This window comes from Macaca fascicularis, chromosome Y, assembly GCF_037993035.2.
Source record: "Macaca fascicularis isolate 582-1 chromosome Y, T2T-MFA8v1.1".
Lineage (NCBI taxonomy): Eukaryota > Metazoa > Chordata > Mammalia > Primates > Cercopithecidae > Macaca > Macaca fascicularis.
This window is the reverse complement of record NC_132903.1, coordinates 8,863,290-8,889,748: the sequence shown is the minus strand read 5'-3', so window position 1 is coordinate 8,889,748 and position 26,459 is coordinate 8,863,290. Positions and strand designations below refer to the sequence as shown.

At 43.1% G+C, this 26,459-nt stretch overlaps 1 pseudogene; it reads right to left on the bottom strand.

Moving 5' to 3' along the window:
* Positions 1-7: 7 nt before the first annotated feature.
* LOC141409575 (polypeptide N-acetylgalactosaminyltransferase 15-like) lies at positions 8-26,459 on the bottom strand (annotated as a pseudogene).

Genomic DNA, 26,459 nt, shown 5'->3' with positions numbered 1-26,459 from the left:
AGTCTCGTCACAGCTCTATGAGGTTGATCTCCTTCAGGAAGGCCCTGGGCACTGTGTCGAGGATGCTGTGTACAGTCCTCAGGAGGGTGGACCAGTACTCATCATGGAAACAGATGATGATACTGACCATAGGCAGGCTGTCCTCAGGGTGCTGCTGCAGACACTTGCATGGAAGAGAACTAGAGAGCCATGGGGATGGGGAAGAGAAGGCAGCAAGAAACACTCCACATCCTCTAACTCACTTCCCATGCCCTAGCTGGGGCCGCTCCCATTACATGGCTTTCCTTTGGGATCTCTTATGATTCCCATATAACCTGTGGTGCTGCCTACTGTCTCTCAATTCTCAAATCTCAAGAGTTCCTTTATCATTTAATCTAAAGTCCCTCTCATTGCAATTGAGAAGTGTTGCCATTGTTCTCAACAGATGACTGTCCTTATATGTAAAATGGGAATGAATGACAGTATTATCTACCTCACAGATCTGTGATGAGACTTAAATAGGATGACGCACATAGTTAAGTGTCCAGTAATCTCTAACTGTCATCCATTCAGGGCAGGGATACTATTTTCTTTATTTTTATGTTTCCACAACCTAATATAGCACCTGGCACACAATTTTTCAATGTTAGCTCTTACTATTTTAAAAAATTTTGTTTTATTTTAAATTGTAGAATACATGCACAGGATGTGCAAGTTTGTTACGTAGGTAAAGGTGTGCCATAGTGGTTTGCTGCACCTATCAGCCCGTCACCTAAGTATTCAGCTCCCCATGCATTAGCTCTTTATCCTGATGCTCTCTCTGCCCTCAGCCCCTACAACAAACCCCATTGTGTATTCCCTTCCTTGCATTCATGTGTTCTCATTGTTCAGCTCCCACTTGTAAGTGAGAACATGGAGGTGTTTGGGTTTATTTTCTTGTGTTTGTTTGATAAGGATAATGTTATCCAGCCCCATTCATGTCCCTGGGAAGGACATGTCCTCATTCCTTTTCATGAATGCATAGTATTCCATGGTGCATATGTACCACATTTTCTTTATCTAGTCTATCATTGATGGGCATTTGGGTTGATTCCATGACTTTGCTATTGTGGATAGTGCTGCAACAAACATACACATGCACTTCTGCACAGCAAAATAAACCATCATCAGAGTGAACAGACAACCTACAGAATGGGAGAAAACTTTTGCAATCTATCCATCTGACAAAGGTCTAATATCCAGAATCTACAGGGAACTTAAGGTAATTTACAAGAAAAACCACCCCATTAAAAGGTGAACAAACAACATGAACAGACACTTCTAAAAGAAGACATTTAAGCTCTTGTTATTTTTATGAAGAAAAAAAAAGGATGGAATGTTTGTGAGTGCCAACAATATGCCAGACACTTCAATATACCACCGGACATTCATCTGATAATTAGTCTCTGGATTGGGCTATATTACTCCCATTTTACCGATGAGGAAGCTGAGGCTCTGATGACAGGCAAGACATCAAAGCTTACATTCCTGGTAAGTGTCAGAGCTGGATATTCTACCTTCAAAACTCTCATGTCCTTTCCACTTTGCTGGCTTAAGGCTGGATAGTGGGTGTGTTTGCAGTTTCCTCTGTGGAGGGGCTGTCTGTAAATAGGATACTTGATGTTTGCTTTGAGTCTGTTGAGAGTAAGTGGGTCCATGGTGGAATGAATTATAACACCTCATTTATGCAGCAGTGTGTAGCTCACACTTGTTTACAAAATGCATTTTCTTAACATGTATTTCGGACGCGCTTCTTTCTGGGTTCCAGCTGTTGCTCAAACCATGTTCCTCCTCAGAGGTACATTTGAATAGGGGCCATGTCAAGGACCCCAAACTTCAGACACCTAAAGGCATCTGTGAGGTGAAACTGCAGGCAGTGTGACAACAAGGCTGAGGCTGAACCTGTCTGAGGGAAACACTTTCTAAGAGGTGTCTACTCATGCTCCTTACTCACTTGGTACTAGTCCTAAGGAAGGCAGAAAACTCTCAATGCACAGGAAAACTGTGTGTGATTCTCCAGGCAAAATCCTGTGTAGAGGGGGAGAATTGAGACTAGGTAATGATAAAACAGAATTCTTAAATAATTTTTAAAAACATATAAACATCTCATAAATAATCTAATTGTTTTGTTGGTTTATAAATAGCTTAAAGCTGTTTATTTCCATAAATGATTTGAGGCAAATCACAAGAAATATACATAATACAAATACATAAAATGATGGTAAAATAAAAATAAGGAGGAAAAGTCAGGAACTGAGGAATGTAAGTAAATGTAGAAACTCAGTGTTTGGAGAAAGAACATACATATATAGGTTATAAGGGTGTAGGTATTTCTAGAAAGAATTTAAATTTGATTCTGATATTCCTGGTAGCCAAAGCAAAATGCTTATTCTGCAACAGAATTATCACCATTAGAAAAGTTACATGCAAGGATTTTTTGGGGGAAAGCAACACTGTTTTCTAGTAACTCTTTTTCTTCCGGTTACTACTTCGCCACTTTTTCTTTTGAAACAGTTTAAGTCTGACAAGAAATTGCCAAAATAGTACAGGGAGTTTCTATGTTTCCTTTACCCAGCTCTACATAATAAAAATATCATACATGACCCACACAATTAGCAAAACCAGGAATCTGACATGGTTCAATACTGTTTTTTTGTTTTTGTTTTTGTTTTTAATCAAATACCTGTTATTTATTAGTTTTCATTGAACCTGATGAATTTACATCATTAATTCTAAGTTATAAAAATAACTGAAAAATCTATACTGTTTCATGTTTCCTTGGGTGAGGTAAATTGTCATTACAATAAATTATAACCACATAGGAACCGGAAGAAGGGCAAAGCATAATTTGTTTTCTTCTTGTATTGTTGACATCTGTTCTCAGCCATTGGTCTATACTGTTTTGCTTTATTTTCCTCCGCAGGGAGGAATATGTTCAATACTGTCAGCTCACATATAAAATTAATTTTAATGAGAAAATTTAACACTCATCTAACATATATTTGAAAGAGAAATTCCTATGGACTTTAGAAAGAAGTCCCTATATGCATGGCAGTATTCTGTGAATGATCCATAAAACAAACAAAATAATGAACTATATTATATGAACTTCTTTGGTTTCCATTCAGGGCTGTTCAAATAACATGTCCAAAATGGAATCAGCTTCCCTGTAAGTTTTAGGGAGATGACTGCGTCCCTATTACATTCATAGCCTTTGCTGAAGTATTTTGCCCTCTTCATTCTCTCCCCTGCTCTCCTGGTGGGGCTGAGAATTTCTGCTCTGTCCTGAGACTTGCTCTAGACTGCTTACAACCAGGTGCAAAATTTTATTGTATGCTCTCCACTTCCTTTGTGGTCATGCATCTGGGTAAACCCAGGGGTTTCAGACAGGGACTGGTGATTGTGAAAAGAAATTTTGCCTCAGTAAATTCAGTGGGTATGAAAGAAAAAAATAAAAAAAACCTAAAGTATTACTTGGGCTTATTCCTAGAAGGCTGGCTATTTGCCAACTGAGATAGGAAACGAGTTTGGGGACATAGATACCTGGGTTTGGAATTCCAGTGGGAACACTTTAATAGTTTACCAAAGTCAGTCATGTCTGCTCCAAGATCAGAGCACAGCTATACTTGTCAGCCATTCCTGACTCCTTTCTCTGTCTCAATTCATAGACTATGAAAATTGGAAACAACACAAGGGTGTGGTATAAACAAACACATGTGCATGTGTGTGTGCCTGTCTTTCTGTATCCTTGTAGTAAGATGGTCGAAAGAACTTAAACTTCAGAATCAGACATATTTAGATTTGAATGTTCACCCTGTTGCTTCCTAAGTTTCTTTGGGTAATACACTCAATATTTATAGACATCAGTTTCCTCATTTGGAAGGTAGGGGTAACCATATTTACCCTTTAGGCCCATTGAGAGAATCAAAGAATAATAGGAACCCAATAGATAGTCACTATTTTATAGCTATCTTCATTAAAGACACAATGTAATTAGTATGAATATTATATTTATGATCATCTTTGTAAATTATAGCTATCTTTAAACAACTATTCTACAATATAACATGAGACATCTCCTGAACTACTTTTAAGTTTGGGTTTCCATCTGCAAAATGAGAATACTCCCTGTGTCCACTTCAGAGCTTTTGGGAGAAATAAGTTTCATAAAGTGCTTAGCACAGTGCCTGACATGGAGCAGGACCTCCATCAGTGAAATAAATTTGTATTTGACCTCTAGCTCTTTAAGATCACACTCCTTGCATATTACTCAAAGTAAGGAGATGTGAGAACATCCATCTCTGCTAGATAAATGGTTACCAAGACACTCAAGTTCCTCCCGTTAACCTCACAGGACATTATCTTCAGAGTGGCAGTGTTGCCTTGTGTCTCAGGTTGTGAAAATTGAAGCTCCACCACTTCCTAGCTGTATAGATGACCTTAGGAAAGTTGCTTAGTGTCTGGGTACCTTCATTTCCTCAGAATGGTAGCAGTAGGGCCCACTTTGTAGAGTTAATGTGGAGACTAATGATCTTTATAAAGCCCTAAGAACAGTGATGGCACACACCAAGCACCATGTATTTGCTGCCATTATTAATAGATGTGCCATTACTACAGGAGGTACCTCTCAGGCTCTTCTGGCCTTAAAAGTCAATGCTCTTGATTCTTTGGGGATCCTTCCTGCAGGAGGAGGAAACAGGAGGCAGAAAAATCAGGAAAGCAAGCATTTCAAAGAGAATTTCATAGACTACCCTTGCACCGGCAATTTCTGGGTTTTATGAACAGATATAACTTCTCCATAGTGAGAGAGAAGATGGTGAACTGAAGGATGGGCAAGGAGTGTGAGTGGGATAAAATTAACAGATTGCTAAGAGGTTTTAAAGGCCAAATGAGTTCATGAAAGCCATCACAAGACTACGAGGATTCCTCCTTCCCAAGCTGTGGATGTGTGTCTCCTGGCATCAGCTCAGAAAGAATCATTCCCCTGTCTCAGGAGAAGTTCACAAAGCCTTCAAGACATAAACCAACAGCTCTCCAGGCAACTGCAGAACTGCCTGGAGACTAGAGATAAAAATCACCATGGAAATAACATCGTGTTTCAGGGGAGGAAGAGCATGGGGTCTCAGTGGACCCAGCCTAAGGTTTGTCAGAAAGCCCAGCACCCAAAACATGGGTTGGAGTGCAAAACTAAATATTATAACCTAAAACTTGACAAAGTCTTGTGTCTCAGGGCCTGTTAGATACTTTTAAGAAGAGCCAAGAATTGATTACTTTGTTTCCAGTGGGCTGAAAGAGGAGCCTGAGGATGGTGCAGACTGTGTAGCTCACAGACACCAGTGGAAGAGAGGGACATCAACAACACATAGAGGCTTATGGCGGTCCATGGTTATCATCCCAGAATGGGCTTTATCATCCTATTGGCAGCACAGTCATGCTGGGATGGGCAAATGGGATGCGTCCTCTCTACACCCGTAGTTCCAGGTAGCAGCACAGAACCAAGTAGGAGGGTGTGGTAAGCAAATAGTGTCTCTGAGAGCAGCCAAACTGCAACTCTATTCACCCTGATAAACATGCTCAAAATGTGTTGTTCAGCTGATGTTATGTCAAGTAGATAGAGGCCAAGTTCTGGCATTGCGTTCAAATCCTGGTCTGTCCCTATGTGACCTGGGCAAGTACCATAAACTGTCTGAGAACTATCCTTGCTTTCACCAGTCTCCAGATCAATAATCCCAATTATGCTTCAGTCATTAATTCTCATTTCTCACAATCATTTTGACTCCATTAATCCATCTTGAACATACAATTTACTTAAACTTATGTTGCTTATCTGTAAAATGGGGTTGTTCAAAGAATCAGATGAACTAATACATTTGAAGTACTTAGTCTTTACGTCTTGTTCATAGTAAAAGCCCCCAAAATGCTAGATATTACTGATTCTTGCACACCTTTCATGTGCCTGGATATCTCTATAGCTTTAATTTCTTCATCTATAAAATGAGGATAACAAGTAGGTTTATTTTGTGTGCCTTTCCACAGCAGGTTTTCAATAACTGGAAGCTGCTACTCTTTCACAGGTAAGAATGTACTGACTGACTTCTGGTATTGTCTGAACATGTCTCTGAGGATGTCTTTCAACACAGCAGAGGAACTGGACTGGTATTCTGGGAATAGTAATCACTGACATTTGTAGGATATTCCCATGCATTTTCTCACTGAGTCCTCAACTCAACCACTGGGGCTGGTGCATTGCCCAACACCAGTGGGTGCCATGCTCAGAGAACACCATGCACTGATGTCTCTTGAAGTTATGCAACATGGCGGTTCTGTTCACCTCATGAATCACAGGCAAAGGAGGTCAGGTAGGTGATTGGAATTCATCTAGATACCCTGCTGGGTGTAATCTCCCTAGAACCCTGGCCTAATAGCAAAATGTTTCCTGTGATTCAGGTGGTCACCAGAAGCAAAGGTCTCCAAACTCCCTGCTCATCCAGTGGCTTTGGTGGCTTCCATTTTGTTGCTGTTGTTGTTGTTAAAATGCAGGATGATTTCCCTTCAGAATAAACCTTGTAATACCACGCATCCAACTCCTTAGCTGACGTAAGTGTGTAAGTTTTGGGAGATGCTGACAAGACAATAAGAAATCATCCAGACAGTATGGCCCAGCTCACCCATTTGGGTGACATGGGCTTATCATGTCACCATGAGGACCTTGGAGAGAAAGGACACAAGGAAGGAGGTGAAAGTGAGGACAGAGAGGGAAATGGTGCCAAGGACCTGTCATCTGCTTTGCAATCTACCCACTCTTCCTTACCCGCTCCCACTCATCTTTACAGAGTTTCAGGTTGTAAGGAATGAGGTGTGGGTAGACCAGAACTAGGAAGTGGGTTTGAGCAATGATTCAGAGAAGCCACTGGAAACCTATGGACCTGGCTAAGGCCCAGCCAAAAAGGATATTTGAAAGGTCCTGAACTTCATCTACACCACCACTTTCTAGTGCTCCAATCTGTTTGTTTAGGGTTGAAAACCACATAAACTCAAATGCCAGCCAGGGAGATGTGACTCTGGCCCTGTGGGTGCTGCAGTGAGCCAGAGACTACATAACCCACCTAAAATGGACAGCTGATGTTACTGGGAGGAGATTTAATACAGTTTTGCCAGATACTCCTGATTTTCAGAAAATTCAGAAATTCCTGATTTTCACAAAACCTGAATTGTTTCTGTGAAATCTCTTAATGTTTAAATGTTGGCCACCAGTCCAACATTGTAACAAACCTGCATGCTATGCACATGTACCCTAGAACTTAAAGTATAATAATAATAATAAATAAATAAAATAAAAAAATAAAATAAAATAAAATAAAATAAAATAAAATAAAACTTTGTGGCCAAACAAACATGTCTGTGATGGGACATAACCTATAGTGCTATTTTGTGCCAGCTGAGTTCCTGTAACTTCTCTCTTCACTAACTGGACAAGACTCCTCTTCCTTCACCCACAGGCAACACTTTGCCTTCTGCCATTCTTTTCCTCTGAGACGCCCCCTTGCAAGTGTGTACAGCTGGAGGCCAGGTCTAGTGTGAAGAGCATAAGGCTTGATGTGGTAGGAAATGTGTCATATGCCTTGGACGAAGACCTTCCATCATGTTCAGAACTCTGAATCCCTCTTGAGAGAAGGGAGATAAGGGGTCTTGTTCAAATCTGTCACTTCTCTCCTATGAAACCGAGTTCCCACATCTGACACTGAGGGGTTCACTGTATGATACCTAAAGATTCTTCCCCTTAGAGTCTATGATTTATTTTCACTGAGGGAGAATGGAGGAATAGGGTGGCACCTGTGATGTGGGGATCTTATTAATATTTATCATAGCCACCATTTCATGAGGATTCCTATGTACCAGGTACTGCATTAAAGACTTTACATGAATTATTACATTTGATCCTTCCAAATGCCCTTTCAAATAGCCATTTCAATGTGTGCACAGATGGTCACAATATATCCGTTCACCATGTTTCTTTATAAAATAGTCTGCCACTCTTTGCATCAAGAAATGGAATCTATTTCCTTAGTCCCTGAGTCTGGCTTGCCTTGTTCCTTTCTTAGACCAATAGATTGTACTAGAATTGATGTTCAAGAACTCCCAAGAGTAAGCCTCAAGGTCTTCCACTTGCTGTCATGAGACAGCATGATGTCTACCAAGTAATGAAACCAGTGTAGCCTAATAGAAGATTAGAGGCTGCAGAAAAACTAAAACTAAAGTGCCCCAGTTGAGGACCAGCATCAGCTGCCAGGTCTGAGAGTGAGGCCATCTTAGATTATTCAGTGTAATCAGCCACCCTCTGACAGCAGCCACAGGGGTGACCCCAGGGGAGATCAGTGGAAGAACTGTCTGGCTTAGTCTTGTCCAAATTATGGAACCATGAATGTACAAATGGCTGTTGTTTTAAATCACTAATGTTTTAATATTTTTATTGAGATATAATTCACGTACCATAATATCCACCCTTATAAAGTGTACAATTCTGTGGATTCAAGTAAAAAGGTGTGCAGCCATCACTACTATCTAATTTGAGAACATTTTCAGCACCCACCCCCAAAAACTTATTACCCTTTGGCAATCACTCCCCACTGCTACCATAACCACCACAGCCCCTGGCAACCACTAACCTACTTTCTGTCTTTATAGACTTACATACTGTGTACACTTCATATGAATGAAATGACATAACATGTGGCCTTTCGTGACTGATTTCTTTCACTTAGTATAATGTTTTCAAGGTTTATCATGTTGTAGCCTGTATCAGTACTTCCTTTCTTTTCACTGCCCAATATTTCATTATTTGAATATACCACATTTTGTTTGTCCATTCATCAGTTGATGGACATTTGACTTAGTCCTATTTTGACAAAGTCCTATTTTGACTTATGGCTAATATCACTACAAATATTCATGTGTAAGTTTTTGTGTGAAGGTGTTTTTAATTGTCTTGAGTATATACCTAGTACTGGTATTACTGATCATATGATAGCTCCATGTTTAAAATTTTGGTGAACTGCCAAACTGTTTTCCAAAGTAGTTGCACCGTTTTACAGTTCCATCAGCAATGTATGAGTGTTCCAATTTCTCTACATCTTTGTCAGCACTGGCACTGTCTTTTTTATTTCAGTTATCCTAATGGAGGTAAAATGGCATATCATTGTAGTTTGATTTGTATTTCCCTATTGACTAATAATTTGAGCATTTGTGCATCTTTTCATTTGCTATTGACCATTTTTATGTCTTTGAAGAAATGACTGTTCAAATATTTTGCCCATTTTAAAATGGAGTGTTCTGTTGTTTAATTGTTAGTTGTCCTTTTTGATTGTTGGATACAAATCTCTTATTGAATATAGGACTTGCAGACATTTTATTCTACTCTTGGATTGTCTTTTTCACTTTCTTGATGACACCCTTTGAAGCATCAAAGTTTTAAAATTATCTATTTTTAAAAATCTACCAAATTTTGATAAGGTGCATTATGTAGCACTAGGTCATGGACACCCCTTGCCCATTTTTAAGCTGAGGTAACTAGAGCCCAGAGAGCTTAAGTGACTTAAGTTCACACAGCAAATAGTTGATAGTACACTGTTTATCTTTCTTTCTATCTATCTATCTATCTATCTATCTATCTATCTATCTATCTATCTATCTATCTATCTATCTGTCTGTCTACCCACCCACCTGTCTACCTACCTGTTGCCATCTTGCACTACAGTGCTAGCAGAATATTCCGGATTCAAAGTCGTAAAGGAACAATGTTGGAAGATTATTTGAGAAATGTGTGATCCATCAGTTCCTCCACACATTCTACACTATCTACGCTGATTCCTCAGGGTCTTCGAAAGGCAACTTACTTGACCCCCCTGTCTTGGCTGCCTTAGAAATGTCCTTACAGGGAGTCACGCTTGTTGTGACACTCTCAGATTTGCCTGGCCAGAGCAGAAAGTTTCTGCTAGGTTTCCTAAAGTTGTTTTGGGGATATGACTCCCAGTTCCTACCAAATCAGTGGAGGGTCCGCATTCAGGTAGGCTTCCCTATCTCAGCCCTGATCCCACTAATGTACCAGCCTGCTTACTTGTCTGCATCCCCCACTGCACTCCAAGTTTCTGGGGGTTGGGGCTGGATCTTGCTTACCTTCTTAATTCTGACAGTCGTTAAATAAATATTTGTTGACCGAAGGAAAGAAGATGCTGATCTTGTTCTCAGGAAGTTAATAAGCTGGCTGTCAAGATTAACAGGAGAGTAAACCCATGGAGCCAAGTTTCTACATTACAATAAAATCCCAGCCTGTGATTGATGGCACTTATTTTGGGAATAACATGCCAACTTCTAGGCCAGATCTGAGGCTGCTAGGATTGGGACACAGCCGAGAGCTGAGCCCTTGGAGGAATGGATAAAGAAGCTTGTGGATGAGATGGGAGGAAAGAGCTGGAGTCTGCAGTGGAGGCTGATGCTGCCAGCCTGTCATTCTCCATCTGTGGACACAGGTCACAAGGCACATATCAACCCTTTCACTTTGTGCAGGTTCTCCAGAATCCCACAGCTCACTTCTGAGGGGTTCCGGGTATGCTTGGATTATTCTGATCCTGGCCCCTACATCTGAACCAGAGACAGGTGCAGACTGAGAGTCACCGGTCTGAACACTGATTGGAGGCCTATGAAGCATCCTGGAGCCATTGTTCCACGTGACAGGGACAGCCTCCCTGGGCTAGTGGCCAGATAAACCTGCCAGATCCTCCATCTCAATAAATGTAATCTTTAGACATGCAAAAAGTGAGCAGTTGATAACAGGTCATAGAACAGACAGTAAGCCAAATACAGGGCAGCAGAAGCCAAAAGGTAGCTTGGTGCCTCTCCGGTGTCCATATGCCCTTGAACCACCCAGGACCTCATTAAATGCAGACTCAGATCAAGTAAGTCTGGGGTTAGGCCTGATATTGTGTGTTTCTGATGAGCTCCCAGGTAATGCTGATGCTGTTCGTTCCTGGACCACAGCTAGAGTAGAGGGCAGTAGAGGTCTAGTGACAAGGCTATAGGAGATGAGCTGAGAGATGTACAGAATATTTGGCCAGGTACTAGGGCCCCAGCTGCTGAAGGATGTCAGGAAGGCAAAGTCTCCAAAAGGGATTATGGACCGTCAGTCTCCCTCCTATCCACCTCCTACAAACTGTTCCTTACTTACTCTCTATGTAAATTTACAGTAAATCCATCACCTTAAGTGATTTCAGCATCTCTGTTTTCAGTCACCTAAAGTGGCGTAAGCAGTAGTCCTCAGCCTGGCTACACATTAGAGCCACTTAGAGAGTTAGTTCCTGTAAAATTATATTTACTTGGTCTGATTTGGAGGCTTGGCATTACAATTCATTGGTTCTAATGTAAGCGGGGGACATGAACCACTGGCCTCATAATGGCTCTCAAACTTTAACATGAATGGAAATCACCTAAGGATCCTGCTAAAATAGAGATTTCATCTAGTAGGTTTACATGGGGCAGGAGGGGGCTCTGAATTTCTCACTGCTGCAGGTCTGAGGACCACACTGTGAGTGACACTGCAGTAAATAGTATCAACTCCCCCAATGCCAGTAATTATAAAAGACAAGGTGCAGATTAACCACGTCTAATCTAATTCCCATGGCCAGTTGGATTTTTTTCTGAAGTGCAGAGCAAGACCCTACCACACTTGCTATCGTGAGTGCATTTAACCAAAAAAAGGGTAATATATAGTCAGCCCTGTCTACACTGCAACCCCATTGTGGGGGTAATGGATCCAGAGTGGAGGTCCAGAGGAGGTACTGCCTCTGCTGCAGCCACTGAGGACTTGAGGGCTGGAAGCTTGGTGTTTGTGGTGTCCCTTCATGACTTGGATAGCCAGGCCCCATAAGCACTATTCAAACAGCCCATACTGGGTTGTCTTCCCACTTTTGTGGTGGGAATTGAGCTGAATTCCAGCCCCAGGTCTCAAGGCCAGCCTGTTCTTGTTCTTGTCCCTCATCAGGAAGGGCATGTCTACCCTCTCGGGTTTACTGATGCCCTCTCAGCTGTCTCATTCCTCTTTTGCAGGGCAGGCTATCAGAGCCAGCAAGGAGTGTGGGGAGTCATTTTGGGGTGAATCACTGCCTGGCAAGACAGAGGCTTTGCAGGGAACAGAGTAGACCCTGTGTGGACTACAACACTATCTTCTACTTGACAACAAAGCTGCTGTCAAGATAATTTTCCTGCCCCTGCCCTTCCCTCTAACCCTATGCCCAATATGACCTCTGAAGCAGGAAGGAGGGAACAGAGGAGAAGATACCCCACCCGGCTCTCCCCACTGGCTGTGAAGAGCCAATGACCACCTGGAGCCTTTCAGCCCTGGTTCTCAGCCCAGCTGCATGATAGAACCACCTGAGGAGTTTTAATTTCTTGATGTCTAGGCCTCACGCCACACCAAGTAAATAGAAATCCTTGGAAGTGGAGCACGAGTTGAACAGTTTTTAAGACTTTCCAGATAATTCCAATGTACCTGCACATTTGTGATGATTCAGCAGCCTCCAGGGCCAGAAAATAACTTTCCAGTCAGAGGAAGGACAGCACTGTGATAACCACAGCTTCATGTTTCTCCATCTCTCCAACTTTTTCCTAGGCCATTTATTCAAGAATATGATAACGGCAACTTTTGTTTGGACTTGATATGGGGGGAAATCATCACATGTTCTATCTCATTTTCTGTGCAACATTATGCAAGGGTATTATTTTTATCCCATTTTACCACTGAGGAACTGAGGCTCAGAGAGGTGAGGGACTTGTACAAGGTCACACAGTAACAGGTGATACCAGGATTCAACCCAAGGTCCACAACTATTTAATCACAGCTATGGGAACATAAACCAGGGAAACACAGGCTGAACCATGAAGGCAAGTTAAAAGCAGGTAGCATCCAGCCAGCTACGGCTGAGCTGATATTTATGTTTAAGTACAAACCCCTGGGGCCATGAGGGAGGCTGTATCTCTCTGCTCTCTTCTCTATTTTCTGACTCCAGTATTACTTCCTATGTAGAAACTTTTCAAACTCTACCAGCTCTCCACTAGCTTTCTCTCAGTAGTTCCCCAGACTATATAGTATCAGCTTTAAAAAATTCAGGTTACTGGGCTCTAACTCACAACTCTGGAGCATTGACAGTGAGGGGCTCTGAACATCTATGTCTTTGACAAGCAATATGTAGGGGTTGCATGTGCATATACTTTTGGCAAGTCGTGATGTAGCTCCTCGCCATTCAAAAATGTGCTCTGCGGGCCAGCAGTGCTGGTGCCACCTTGGAGTGCCTTTGATAGAAATGGAGCATCTGAGGCTGCATTCCTGACCTGTTGAATTTGACTATATTTTAACAGGATGCCTAGATTATTTGCATGCATTTTAAAGTTTAAAGAGCACTGCTCTGGCAAGTCTGTTTGGCATAAAGAGTATGCCTTAGAGCAGAGGTTCTCAAAGTGTCTCTGGATCGGCAGCAGCAGCATCAGTACCTGGAGCTTGCAGAAATGCAAATGGTGGGCCCCACCTCACACCCACTGAATCAAAAACTACAGGAATGGAGGTCAGGAATCTGTATTTTTTAACAAGTCCTCTAGGTGTTCTAATGCACACTCAAGATTGTCCCAAGATGTAGACCACAAGGCACTGGCTCACACAGCAGCCTCTTCAATCCTAAAACTCCATAGTCCCTGCACTGGATGCCCAGATAATCAAAGGAGAGCTGGGGCTTGGAAGAACTTTGAAAGTCATCCATGTTACAGGAGGCTAAATAGACAGGGCTTGTTCCTCCCATTCCTCCTGCCCCTTTTTTGAAAGCAAATTTGAAGGACTGGGTTAATCCCATTCCAGTTTGTGGTTTTGTCATGGGCTGTTCTCTGTTTTGCCAGCGTATTCATTCACTTTTATCCCCTGCCTCTGCCCTAAGGACCCTCCCTTTCCCACGGCACAGCCATTCCAATGGGTTTGATCTTTTCCTGTAAAGAATGGATAGGTTAGTGTGCATGGATTTACATTTCTCCTAATGATACACTGCTGTAGGCCTCTTTCTGTGCCTTACTTTTTCACTTAGCAGAGAATCTTTAAGGTCTCCCTTCATTGTTGAATGTCTGTTGCTTGTAACTCAGGCTGAGTATCGCATAGAGTGCACGCAGCTCCTCCTTCCCTGTGACAAGAAACCCAGGTGGCTTCCAGCTCCTCAACACCACCAAGGATGCTGTGATAAGTTTTTCCCCAAATGTCTCCCCATGAATCCGTGTGAGTGCTCTCCATTTTAAGATGGAAAAACTTGAAACACTTCTAGTCCATGTGACTTGGCCAATCTCTGACCTGGAGAGTGGCAGACTTGCAAAGTGTAGCATGGTGGTTAAGAGTGTGATTTTGGCATCGACTCACGTGGTCAGATAACCCAGCACAAGTCCTTCCATCTTTCTGTGCCTCAGTTTCCTCAACCATGAAATGAAACCTACCTTATAGGTTCTCTAGGAAGAGTTGAAAATGAAAACTTCTTGGCAGCATGTCTAGCACACAGGAAGTGTTCAATAAACGTTCACTATAATTTTGCCTCTATTTTCATAGACTGTCTTTTTGTGTTCAGAGTTGTTTCCTTCTGGTGAGCTTGTGGTCTCACTGACTTCAAGAATGAAGACACAGACCTTCAAGGTGAGTTTTACAGCTCTTAAAGGTGACATAGACCCAAGGAGTGAGCAGCAGCAAGACATTGCGGAAGAGCAAAAGAACAAAGCTTCCACAGCCTGAAAGCGGACCCGAGTGGGTTGTCGCTGCTTGCTGGGGTGTACTGATTTAATTCCTTTATTTGTCCCTGCCCACATCCTGCTGATTGGCCCATTTTGCAGAGTGCCGATTGGTCCATTTTACAGAGTGCCGACTGGTCCATTTTACAGAGTGCTGATTGGTCCGTTTTACAAACCTCTAGCTAGCCACAGATTGCTGATTGGTGTTTTACAGTCCTAACTACAGAGTGCTGATTGGTGCATTTTGCAATCCTCTTGTAAGACAGAAAAGTTATCCAAGTCCCCACTTGACCCAGGAAGCTCAGCTGACTTCACATCTCAATCCCTCCTCTAAACAGGACACCCAACTGCTGTTGGGAATTGGGTTATTGCTGCTGTAGCTACTTCCTGCTGGATAGGAGCAAAGATAGGGCACTGAAGTTGTAGTGTCCTCCAGAGGGGAACTCTCTAGGCCTGTGGTCCAGTGGGTCAGACAAGGGGTCCTCAGTAGAAGTTGTTAGTTGAGCTCAATTGGGGTTCCATTTGTAAGACCATCCAGCTTGATGGCCTTGATCCTGGAGGAAACAAATTTGACAACAAGGTTAAAAATACAGGGCCCAAAGGTGAGTAATAGTGAGATGGCTGTCATGGGACCTAGAAAGACGAGAAGCCATGTTATCCAACTCCAGAGGTTGGTATTAGAGTTTGAAAGGCATTGTCTGATTTCAGAATCCTTTTCCTTAAATGCTGGAGGGCATCTCGGACTATACCTGAATGATTAGTGTAAAAACAATCCTCTCCTAAGAAGGTGCAAAGTCCTCCTTTCTCAGCAGTGAGGGGGTCTAGGCCTTGGTGGTTTTGTAGAGTCACTGCTGCCAAAGAGTCTATTTGGGATTGTAGAATAAGGATAGATTTTGTTATTTCTCACACACTGTCTGAGAAATCCTTTGAGAGTGAGTGGTAGTAGGATAATGAAGTAGACAAACCTCCTATTCTGGTTCCTGTAGCAGTGGTTGTTCCTAACTCTATAAGGAGTATTAGTTGTATGGCCCTGTGCTTATGGGAGCTTTGAGGGGCACTGACAGGGTCTGAGTTCCACAAAAGTAGAAGTTAAAATAATAAATATTACACTGTTAACTTTTAGCAAAGTTTACTTTTGTTGAAAAGCTTGTAAGTTTGGGATTTTAATTATTCTTTGCTATTAATAAGACCTCGTTCAGTCCATATTAACTTAGAACTGGTACAGATGGCTCCTTCCTGATTTTGCAAGCACTCTAAGGCTTGACTGAATGCAAACAGCCAGCACATTTGGGCAGATCAATTATTAGGCAATTTTCCTAACTCTGCTTCTACAAGAGTTTCCTTATCACTTACTGAATACCAATTGTGTCTTTTTCCCTTAATTGCCCAGGAAGAACCCCCTATCATCTTGTCCTGAAGGCAGTTCCTCCTAAGTCTGGTCAGACCTTTCTGACCCAGATCCCCTGTTAAGATTCCTGCTGTGTTAAGGATTTTTGATAGGAAGGCTAAGAGTTTTCAGTGGTGACAGTGCTTTATTTACACTGACAACGACGTAGTATTGGAGTGTTATAGGGTCAGGGAGAAGACCTTCAACTATCAATTATAGGTTTTAAATTTACCCTGACTTTTAAAGGAATAGGGTATACTGTTTCTCTCTTTACTACTTGTTTCTCTTTCTCTTTCTTTATTTGACTCTCTATTTGTCTCTCTGTCTCTTCCTCTCTCTCTGTCTTTCTCTTTTTGACTCCTTTTCTCTTTGACTTTCTGTCTTTCCTCTCTCTCTTTGCTAGTCTTTCCCTGCCTCTGCCAGTCACTTATGCTACTGTTTTCTCCTCTCTTTCCCCTCCTTGTTGATGGCTTTAACAGTGTAAGACTACCGTGGGTTTTTGCACTGCAGGCAATAACTCCATGATTTCCTTGTGGTTTTTAATGGGGGTTTCCCCAGAGGTTAGGAACTCACTTTCTTTCCATATTGGAGTATGGACATTTAGGATTAGATAAACATACTTGCTACCTGTATACAATCTATCTTCTTCCCTTTCCCAGTTAAGGCTCAGGTAAGTGCCAATAGTTCTGCTAACAAGGCGCCGGACCCTGAGGAAGTAGCTTATTTTCAAGTACGGTTACATCATTAACTATGGCATAACCTGCCCTTCATATCCCATTCTCCACCAATGAACTTCCACCAGTATATAGGTTAAGGTCAGGATTAGCTAAGGAGACTTCTAACAGATCATCTCAGGCAGCATAAGTCTGTACTATAATTTGTTGGCAGTCATGCCAGATTGATTCTCCATTCTCTAGGAGAAAAGTGGCAGGGTTGAGGGCTGCATATGTGCATATTTGAAGTACCAGTCCCTCCAGAAGTAGCATCTGGTATCGAAGCAGGTGGTTGTCTGATAGTCATAAACTTCTTTTGTCACCTGATATACCATTTACATCATGAGCCTTTCCTTGTATTATTTTGATAACCTCTGATATTAAAATGGCCACTGCTGCAACTAACCATAAATAGTGAGGCCAGTCTTTTGCTACTACATCCGTTTATTTACTTAGGTATCCCACTGGTTGTGGGGTTGTCCCACAAGTCTGAGTAAGGACTCCAAGAGCTATTTGCTCTCTCTCTGTGACCTATAAAGAGAAGTTTTGTCCTGTGGGAAGGCTTAAGACTGGAGTTTGTAGTGGTGCCTACTTTAAGGTCTTGAAGGTTGTTTCTGTCTGTGGTTCCCATTCTACTAGAAGAGTCTTTGCTCTCTGGGTTTCCTTGTCTTAGAGCAAGGATAAGCCAGTATAGGCTGTATTCGTTCCTTGCTGGGGGCATGGTTCCTCTGGTTAAGATTAGGTCAATATATTTGACTTGTTGTAGGCAGAGCTGGGCCTTTGAATTACACACCCTGTACCCTTGATTATGTAGAAACTTCAAGAGATCCAGAGTAGCATGCTGGCATGAGGCTTCTGAACTGGTAGCCAAAAGTAAATCATCCACATACTGACAGACCAGAGTCCTTGGACTTGAGAAGTGGCCTAGATCTTGGGCCAGTGCCTGACCTAACAGATGAGGTATATCACTAAACCCTTGGGGCAAGATCGTCCATGTAAATTGGGATGTGTGGTCTGTGGGACCCTCAAAGGCAAAGAGAAACAGGGAGTCAGAGTGCAGGGGAATGCAGAAGAAGGCATGCTTGAGGTCCAGAACAGTGAAACATTCTGCTTCCTCTGGTATTTGAGAGATTAGGGTATAGGTGTTGGGTACAGCTGGGTGTAGAAGAATTATTCCCTCATTGATGAATCCAAGATCTTGCGCTAGTCTCCACTGACTGCTCAGTTTTTGTACTCCTAGAATTGGAGTGTTGCAGGGACTGCTGCATTTTTTTTTTTTTTTTTTAAGACAGAGTCTCACTCTATCACCCAGTCTGGAGTGCAGTGGCGTGATCTTGGCTCACTGCAGGCTCTGCCTCCTGGGTTCTGGCCATTCTCCTGCCTCAGCCTACTGAGTAGCTTGGACTACAGGCATCCACTACCACACCTGGCTAATTTGTTGTATTTTTAGTAGAGACGGGGTTTCACCATGTTAGTCAGGATGGTACCAATCCCCTGACCTTGAGATCCACCCACCTCAGCCTTGGAAACTGCTGGGATTACAGGCATGAGTCATCTCACACAGCCAATGGCTGGGTGACTTTCTTACTAAGCCTTGAGCTTTTAAATGTCTAACAATGTCTTGTAATCCTTTATAACCTTCAGGCCTTAAAGGATATTGCCTTTGATAAGAAAAGTGGCAGCCTCTTTTAGCCTGATTTGGACTGGGTGGGCATTTTTTGCAATTCCAAATTGTCCTTCCAATGGCCAGACTTCAGGGATGATTCCCTCATCAAGTAGAGGATAACAAATGGGTAACTTGTTCCCCATATTCCTGTAGATAATAGCTCCAGCTTTGGCTAACACGTCCATCCCTAATAAGAGGGTGGGACTTCGGACATAACAAGAAAGCTATGTGAAAAGAACAAAGTCTCCCAGTTACAACTGAGGAGGTGGGAGAAATATGTGGTTACAGGCTGCCCCAGGATTCCTTGGATGGTAATGGACCTTGAGGACAGCTGTCCAAGAGAGGAGATTAACACTGAGAAAGACATGCTAGGGTCCAGAAGGAAGTAAATTTCCTGAGCTTCAATTGTTAAAAGTACCCGGGGCTCAGTGAAGGTGATGACATGAGCTGGCACTAGCCTCGGGCACCCTGAGTCCTGTTGTTGGATCATCTGATTGAGGCCTTCTGGCCCAGAGAAACTGTCCTCTGGGTCAGTGTGCCTTCCAGTGATTGCCTCAGCATAGTGGACATGGGCAAGGGGGTGTTTTGTTTCTCATTAGACAATCTTTTTTTAAAGTGTCCTTGCAAACCACACTGATAACAAGCCCTACCAACTGATTGGTCTATTCTATTTTCTGTCCTCTCTGAACCACCAAGGTTGCTTTGTCTGAGGGCCATGACTAAGGCTGCGACCTTTCTCTGATCTTGCTTTTTCTTTTTGGCCTGTTCCTCTTGATCCCTATTATAGAACATCAAGGTTGCCAGGTCTCATAATGCCTCCAAATTTTGTTTAGGGCCCAGGGCTCTCTATTGCTGTTTTCTCCTGACATCTGCAGCTGACTCGGTAATAAACTTAGGATCAATTGACCCTTGAGGGAGACAGGTGACAGCAGAGTATATTTTCTTAAGACCTCCTGTAGCCATTCAAGGAAAGTGGAAAGATTTTCTTCCTTTCCCTGAGTTATAGTGAACATCATTGAATAATTCATGGACTTCCTAATTCTCCTTAGTCCTTCTAGAACACAGGTCAGCAGAGGTTTATGACTCTAGTCCCCATGATCTGAGTCTAGGTTCCAGTGGGGATCCATACTGGGGATGGCTTGCTGACTAGTAAGGAGATTTATCTTTTTTTCTACTGTCATCCTATCATTTACTTAACTAAGATACCAGGTATCTCCAGACTCTCAGACTGCAGCTAAAGCCACATTCTTTTCATTAAAGGCCAGGGTTTATTCTAACAATAGCATAACATCTCTCCAAGTGAGGTTGAAGGTTTGTCCTAGACTTTGTAGGACATCTATATACCTATCAGGATCATCTGAAAACTTCCCCAGGTCTACCTTGATCTGCTTTAAATCAGAGAGGGAGAAGGGGACATGTACCCTGGTTGGGCCAAACTCCCTTCCCCCTACAGCTAGAAGGGGGCATTATTGATAGACCAGGGACTTTTGTGGTCCCTTGGAGATTTCTTTGCTTGTTTCCTTCTGGGTGGAGGAGATTAGAGGAGGCTTATTTTTAATAGGAAACGGAGCTATAGGAAGGATAGGATGTGGAAGTAAGCTGAGAGGTCATTCTGTAGAATGTAAATTGCAAGCTTTGCATAGTTGTGGATCCTCCTTCAATGAAAAGGAAGCTTGAACATAAAGTATTTCACTTCATTTGCCTTCCCTCTTACAGAAAAGATCAAGCTGCAAATAATGTTGTAATTTGTACTTCCCTCAGGTGGCCATTTTTCCTCATCAGAGAGAAAATATTGGTGCCAGGCCATAGTGCAGAAAAAAATGAGCTTCCTCTTTTTCAGAGTTTGTGGGTCAAATTGGTCCCAATGGCTTAGAATGCATTTCAAGGGTGAGCCTGTTGATGCCTAGGTGTTTCCCACGTGAAAGCAAAAACCACCTGTGATTTTGGTTTGTTTGATTCCCCCCTTGCCCAAGAACCCAAAATGGCCCCTGGACCCTGCTGATTGGAATAGTTGCACTCAGCAACACTGCAGCAGATTCCCCTCTTTCCTAAGAACCCACAACAGTCCCTGGACCCTGCAGATCGGATTAGTTGCACTCACCAACACATCAACAGAAACACTAGTTTCCTCCTAGACCACAAAGAGGACAGAGATAAGTCAGAGTTAGTGGCCCTTACTGATGCTTTCTTGTAATTCTGTTAGAGTCCTAAGCATTTTATCCTGTTAGTATTGGGAAATTATCCCTGTCCTATAAAGATGATATGCCCCAAAAATGGAGTGGAGGGCCATACCCTGAGGGAGGGAAAGGATCTCCAGGGTTGGAAGACTGACACCTTTTGTCCTCACTTCTCATCATATGAATAGGAAGGATATAATTTCTGAGGCTCCCCAAATCCTAACTTCAGGAATAACCTTTGTTAGACCTCCTAATCTGAGGAGGGATCCTAAAATTCCAGGTAATCCCCCACTCCCCTGCTCCAGATGGGGCTTTGGGCAAAAATTATGCCTTTCTTACAGGTGAGATTGTGTGCCTAAGGAATAGAACAGGGTCATGAATTTTATACTAGAAAACATTATTATAGGAGAACTAGAAGAGCACCAGGGTCAGGAAGTGGTTTTTAGAAGCAGGACTAGAAGAAGAAGAGAGGTGGCAAGAAGTTTTTGTAACAGACACTAGGACCCAGGAGGCAAGGGTCAAGATATGTAGGATAGATGGGCGAGTCTCGCTTGGGCAATGTGACTTTGAGAGTTCTGCTCATGGCTACAGGGTCAACCACCGTTTTATTGGGACCCTGGAGCTGAATGACTTTCCTCTCTGTCAACCCTTGGCTCAGCCCAGAAGTACAGAAAAAGCAGAAGCTGGTTTCAGGCAAACCAGCACTCCCAACTTTGAAGAATCAGGGGTTGTTTAGCGAAAGCCTGACACCCGTGTCTTTAGTGCAGCGTCCATTCTAGTCACTTTTAACTGGCCGACAGGCACCTAGTGTTTAGCCCCCACATTCTAAGGAAAGATAGGACAGAATAGCAAGTGAAAAGGGTCCAATGGTACTCATCATGTGGCGAAATCCCAGACAAGTCCTCAAGATGTCCAGAGTTTGTTCCTTCTGGTGGGTTTGTGGCCTCGCTGACTTCAAGAATGAAGCCATGGACCTTTGCAGTGAGTGTTACTGCTCTTAAAGGTGGCATGGACCCAAAGAGTGTGCAGCAACAAGATTTATTATGAAGAGCAAAAAATAAAGCTGCCACAGAACAGAAGGAGACCCAAGCATGTTGCCACTGCTGATTGGGGTGGTCAGCTTTTATTCCTTTATTTGTCCCTTTCCATGTCCTGCTGACTGGTCCAGTTTACAGACTGCTGATTGGTTCATTTTACAGAGCACTGACTGGTCCATTTTTCAGACTGCCAATTGGTCCATTTTGCAAACCTCTAGCTGCCACAGAGCACTGATTGGTGCATTTTTACAGAGCACTGATTGGGGCATTGTACAAACCGCTAGCTAACCACAGAGCACTGATTGGTGCATTTTACAATCCTAACTACAGAGTACTGATTGATGCATTTTTACAATCCTCATGTAAGACAGAAAATTTATCCAAGTGCCCAGTTGACCCAGGAAGTCCATCTGACTTCAGCTCTCATTTTGACCTCTTTTCCACTAATAGGTGTGAGCGTGTGTGTGTGTGTGTGTATTGCTCTTGCATTACTGGTAATTTTCCTCAAAGGCCACCTATTCAAACTGACCTCCAGAAATGAAGTACTCAGAAAAAGGCATGTGGCCAGGGAAGGTGGGGAAAGGACAACAGGCAGTACCAGTTTGGGCATTTGGATGTAGGAACTGGACCAGAGGGGCTTGTCTGGGTTAGGAGTCAAGGATTGAATTTAAAGAGACTGTGTGGCTGGTGATAGCACAGGGCACGCTACAACTCAAGGCACAGGCCCCTGATGTCCTAGTGTTCTCCTGGCCCTGGTGGGAAAGCATTGGTGCAGGGCCAGCATACAGCAAGCACTTAACGTATAGCTGTTTCTCTTATGTGTTGTATTGTGGCCCAGATTTAAAGGGGTAGGAGCAGAAGAGGCTTGTCACCCTTGAGGCAGGGTGGAGATCTTTGCCTTTTTTTTCAGGGACTCTCTTGTGTATGCAGACAAGGAATCCAGGGAAGGGAAAGCACCCAAGCTTGAACCACAGACTGGAGAGCGGAGTCTGCAGCCAAAGCCTCGGCTGGGCAGGCCACATGCCCAAACTGGGGCCAGCAGAGGGCGCAGAGGACTGTCACACAGAGCTGGCAGTCATCCCATGAGAACCCTGGCAAGCTGGGGATTGGAGAATTCAATTGTCTCGCTTCGCAGGGGTTTTAGGAGTTTCCCCATGACTACCTGGGACTTTCAGTGCTAAAATCAGGGAAGTCTCAAGCAAATCAAGACTAGTTGGTTACTCTGGCTGGAAGAATCAACTACTGAAGTGTTGCACACACACAGAAACACACACATGCACATCAAATACACAAAGCACAAAATGTTCCCAGATTTGCACCACACACCTCACAGTTAACATCACATACTCATGAACATCACACTATATGCATAACACACACAACATGCTTCCACACATACACATGTGTCACTCACACCACACATTTATAACATACACACAACATGCGAATAATACCTATGCATACAACTGCCACAAAAAATGTAAAACACTATACTACACACACAGGCACAACACATGTGCACATCACACCACATGCAGAAGACACACAATACATACATGTGTTACACTCATGCACACTACACAAAGCACACACACATATGTGCACAGCACATACCACAAAATTTACCCACACTTGTGCCACATACAACATATATGTGTATATGCATAATAAACCATTCACTTTACATCACATGCATAATAAACACAAAACACTTCTACATACCATTTGCACAGTGCATTTATAACACAATGCACCACATGCAATCCACACAGTCACATTATACACGCAGAATCACATCATACACAAGAAGCACAGTGACAACACAATACCTATGTACACATTCACCACATAAACATATGAAAAACAAATAGTTAATTGCAACACACATGCAGATGAACAATGCATATGGTATCACCCCAATACACAATACATAAATGAACCATGCACATAATACATGCATATTAACAAACACGCACACAAGACAACCCATTGCACAACTCATGCTTGTGTATATCATACCATATACACAAAGTAACATGCATAAGCATACAGGCACCACATAATATAGTACTACATATAACATACATGCATGACATCCATTTAATACACATAACGCAATGCACACACAACACAGAGAATTTATGCAACACATACATGCACAAACACACATATACAATGACCCATAAATATGCATATACACCACAGATTTGCACTATGCAGACACACAGTCACACATATAGTACTTCTGTAGCCACAGACCCTCTTTGTTTCAGGCAATATTTCTTATTGGCAAAAGGAGGATGCTCATTCTTGCTCCAGGCCAATGAAAAATTGTGTCAAAAATTTAAAAACTATATATTTGTTCATTCATCAAGCACTTCTTTACTGAATTTTGGGCTTAGGGATGTACAATAGAAACTCATTCCTGACCTTCTAAGGGGCTCACAACATGGCAGCAACAGCAGGCATTCAACTGATATATACATGAATGCTCATTTGGCTTTAGTTGTAGTAAGTGCCATGAGTTAAAACTCCAGGGTGCAAGGAGGGTTTAAAACTAGAATGAGGTGGGAATTTCCTGAAAGGAGCTTTTAAACGTAAAGCTTGAAATCTGTGTAGCAGGGTTAACATGGAAGTAGGGTGAGGTGAGTGTGGCCCTCAGGGCAGATGATTTAAGGAGGTGTTCACTCCTGGCTGCTGACCCTGCAGTTGCACACCCTTGAGTGTGAGTGGCAGAGCAGCCAGGCTGAGGGAAACTAGATCAGGGATCCAAGGATTATGTGGCCCTGCTTCCAACTGCTGCCCTCCACAAATGCTCTCACCTCAAGGGTTAGGGGCTATCTTTGCTTTCCAGGAAACTCTTCAGGCTCTGGGAGGAGCAATAGCTTATAGGAAAAGGGACCTAAATCACCAAACTGACACTAAGCAGCTGCCTTGCTCCGTGGATACTGGTAACCAAGGCTCCATCCTCAGTGTCCTACCATGGTGACAGTAAGGGAACAAGGGGTGTGAAGGATGTGCCAGCATCTCCCTTGGCACAGCTCTACACATCACCTACACTTCTCAGGTTACCTGCTGGGGCTGGGGCTTCCCTGGCAGTTTAAGTTGTAGTTAGCACATTACTCCAGCTCTAAGGCACTGGACCTGGTTCCTTAGTATAGTGGCCCAAGGAGGATGGCATGGAGTGGTGACTCAGGTGGACTGGAGCTGACATGCTTGCATTCAAATCCTGACTTTGTTACCTACTAGCAGCATGACTGCGAAAGCCTCTTGCTCTTGTTTTCATACCTACAAAAATAGCATGATGATACTACTAGCACCCATCTTGCAGAACTGTGAGGACTTTCTAAGACTTTATGAGTTAATACATTAAAAGCTTGTAAGTAAAGCCAGATACATGGGAAGAGCCCCATAAATGTAAACTGCAATTGTTATTTTGACCCAAACTAAAAGTAAACACTAACAATAACCCTAAAATCAAAATTTGGTGGAGTCAGAGATTTACAACTGAAGAATGTCTGCCCTAACCTCCCTTGTTTATATAAAAATAAAGCCATTTGACCTAAAGACAGAAGAACTAGAACCCAGGACAGAGAAGAGAGTGAACAAGCATGAATCCTCAGTTTCTGCTCTCTAAGACAATGGTTCTCACCTGAAGGGTTTGTTCATACAGATCATTGGACCCCACCCAGGGTTTCTTGTTCAGCAGATCTAGGATAGGGTCTGAGAATCTGCATAACTGAGAACCCACCAGCGCCCAGGGGTTACTGACACTGCTGAGCCAGGTACCGCATCTTGAAAAGCACTTGCCCTAAGGACAGGAGAGGCAGGGTATGAAAAACTTGCATCTCTGAGTTTGCTACCAACTGATCATGCCCTGCAAACAGGAAAGGGAAAACAAGGACCTTACTTGCAGTGGGTGCGGCACCTCAGGAAGGGCCCTTTGGATGGGGATGCAGGCACTGAGTGTCTTGCAGAGGCCATGTGGGTCCAGGCTGAATGGGGTCAGCTCCTCTTATTCAGACACCTCCCCGTTCTCCTCCTCAGCCCCCCAGTCCCTCTTTGGGACTTGTCATCCTGCCTCCTGATAGGCTGCTTGATAAGCCGATAGCTGCCACCTCTCCTGCCCTAACTCTGGTTCCTTCTGGCCCTGGGTAAGGTCATGGCCACCAGCAGATGATCTTCCCACAGTGAGATAAAAGGGCAGCTGTACTCTTCACCCTCATCCTCAGCCTCCAGTGCCCAATCCTGGTGTTCCTCCAAGTCCAAGTAGCACCTGGATTCAGGGCTGTGCTTGCCAGCTTGGGCTGTGACAATCTGGCACAAGGTGTGCAGGGGAGGATGCAGCATTGCCACCATCATCAGGACACATCCCAGCATCAGGAGCAGCAGAAGGAATTGGAGTCTGCATGGTTGGTGCCTCTATTACTTCCTTTGGAGCTCGTTGCTGGTACTTGGCAAATGCAACAGTTCATGTTCAAGTCCACTTTCTCCCATACCAGATGCCTTCAAACTTACAGCAGAATCTGGGTTGCTCATTCCACCTGGAATATTTTTTTGACAGTCACTTAACCTGCTGCTGACATTTACCAACAGCATGTGTAAGACCTGCTTCCACTTACAATCAGAAAACAGCAGGACCCAAGTTTCACCCCAAGTCAT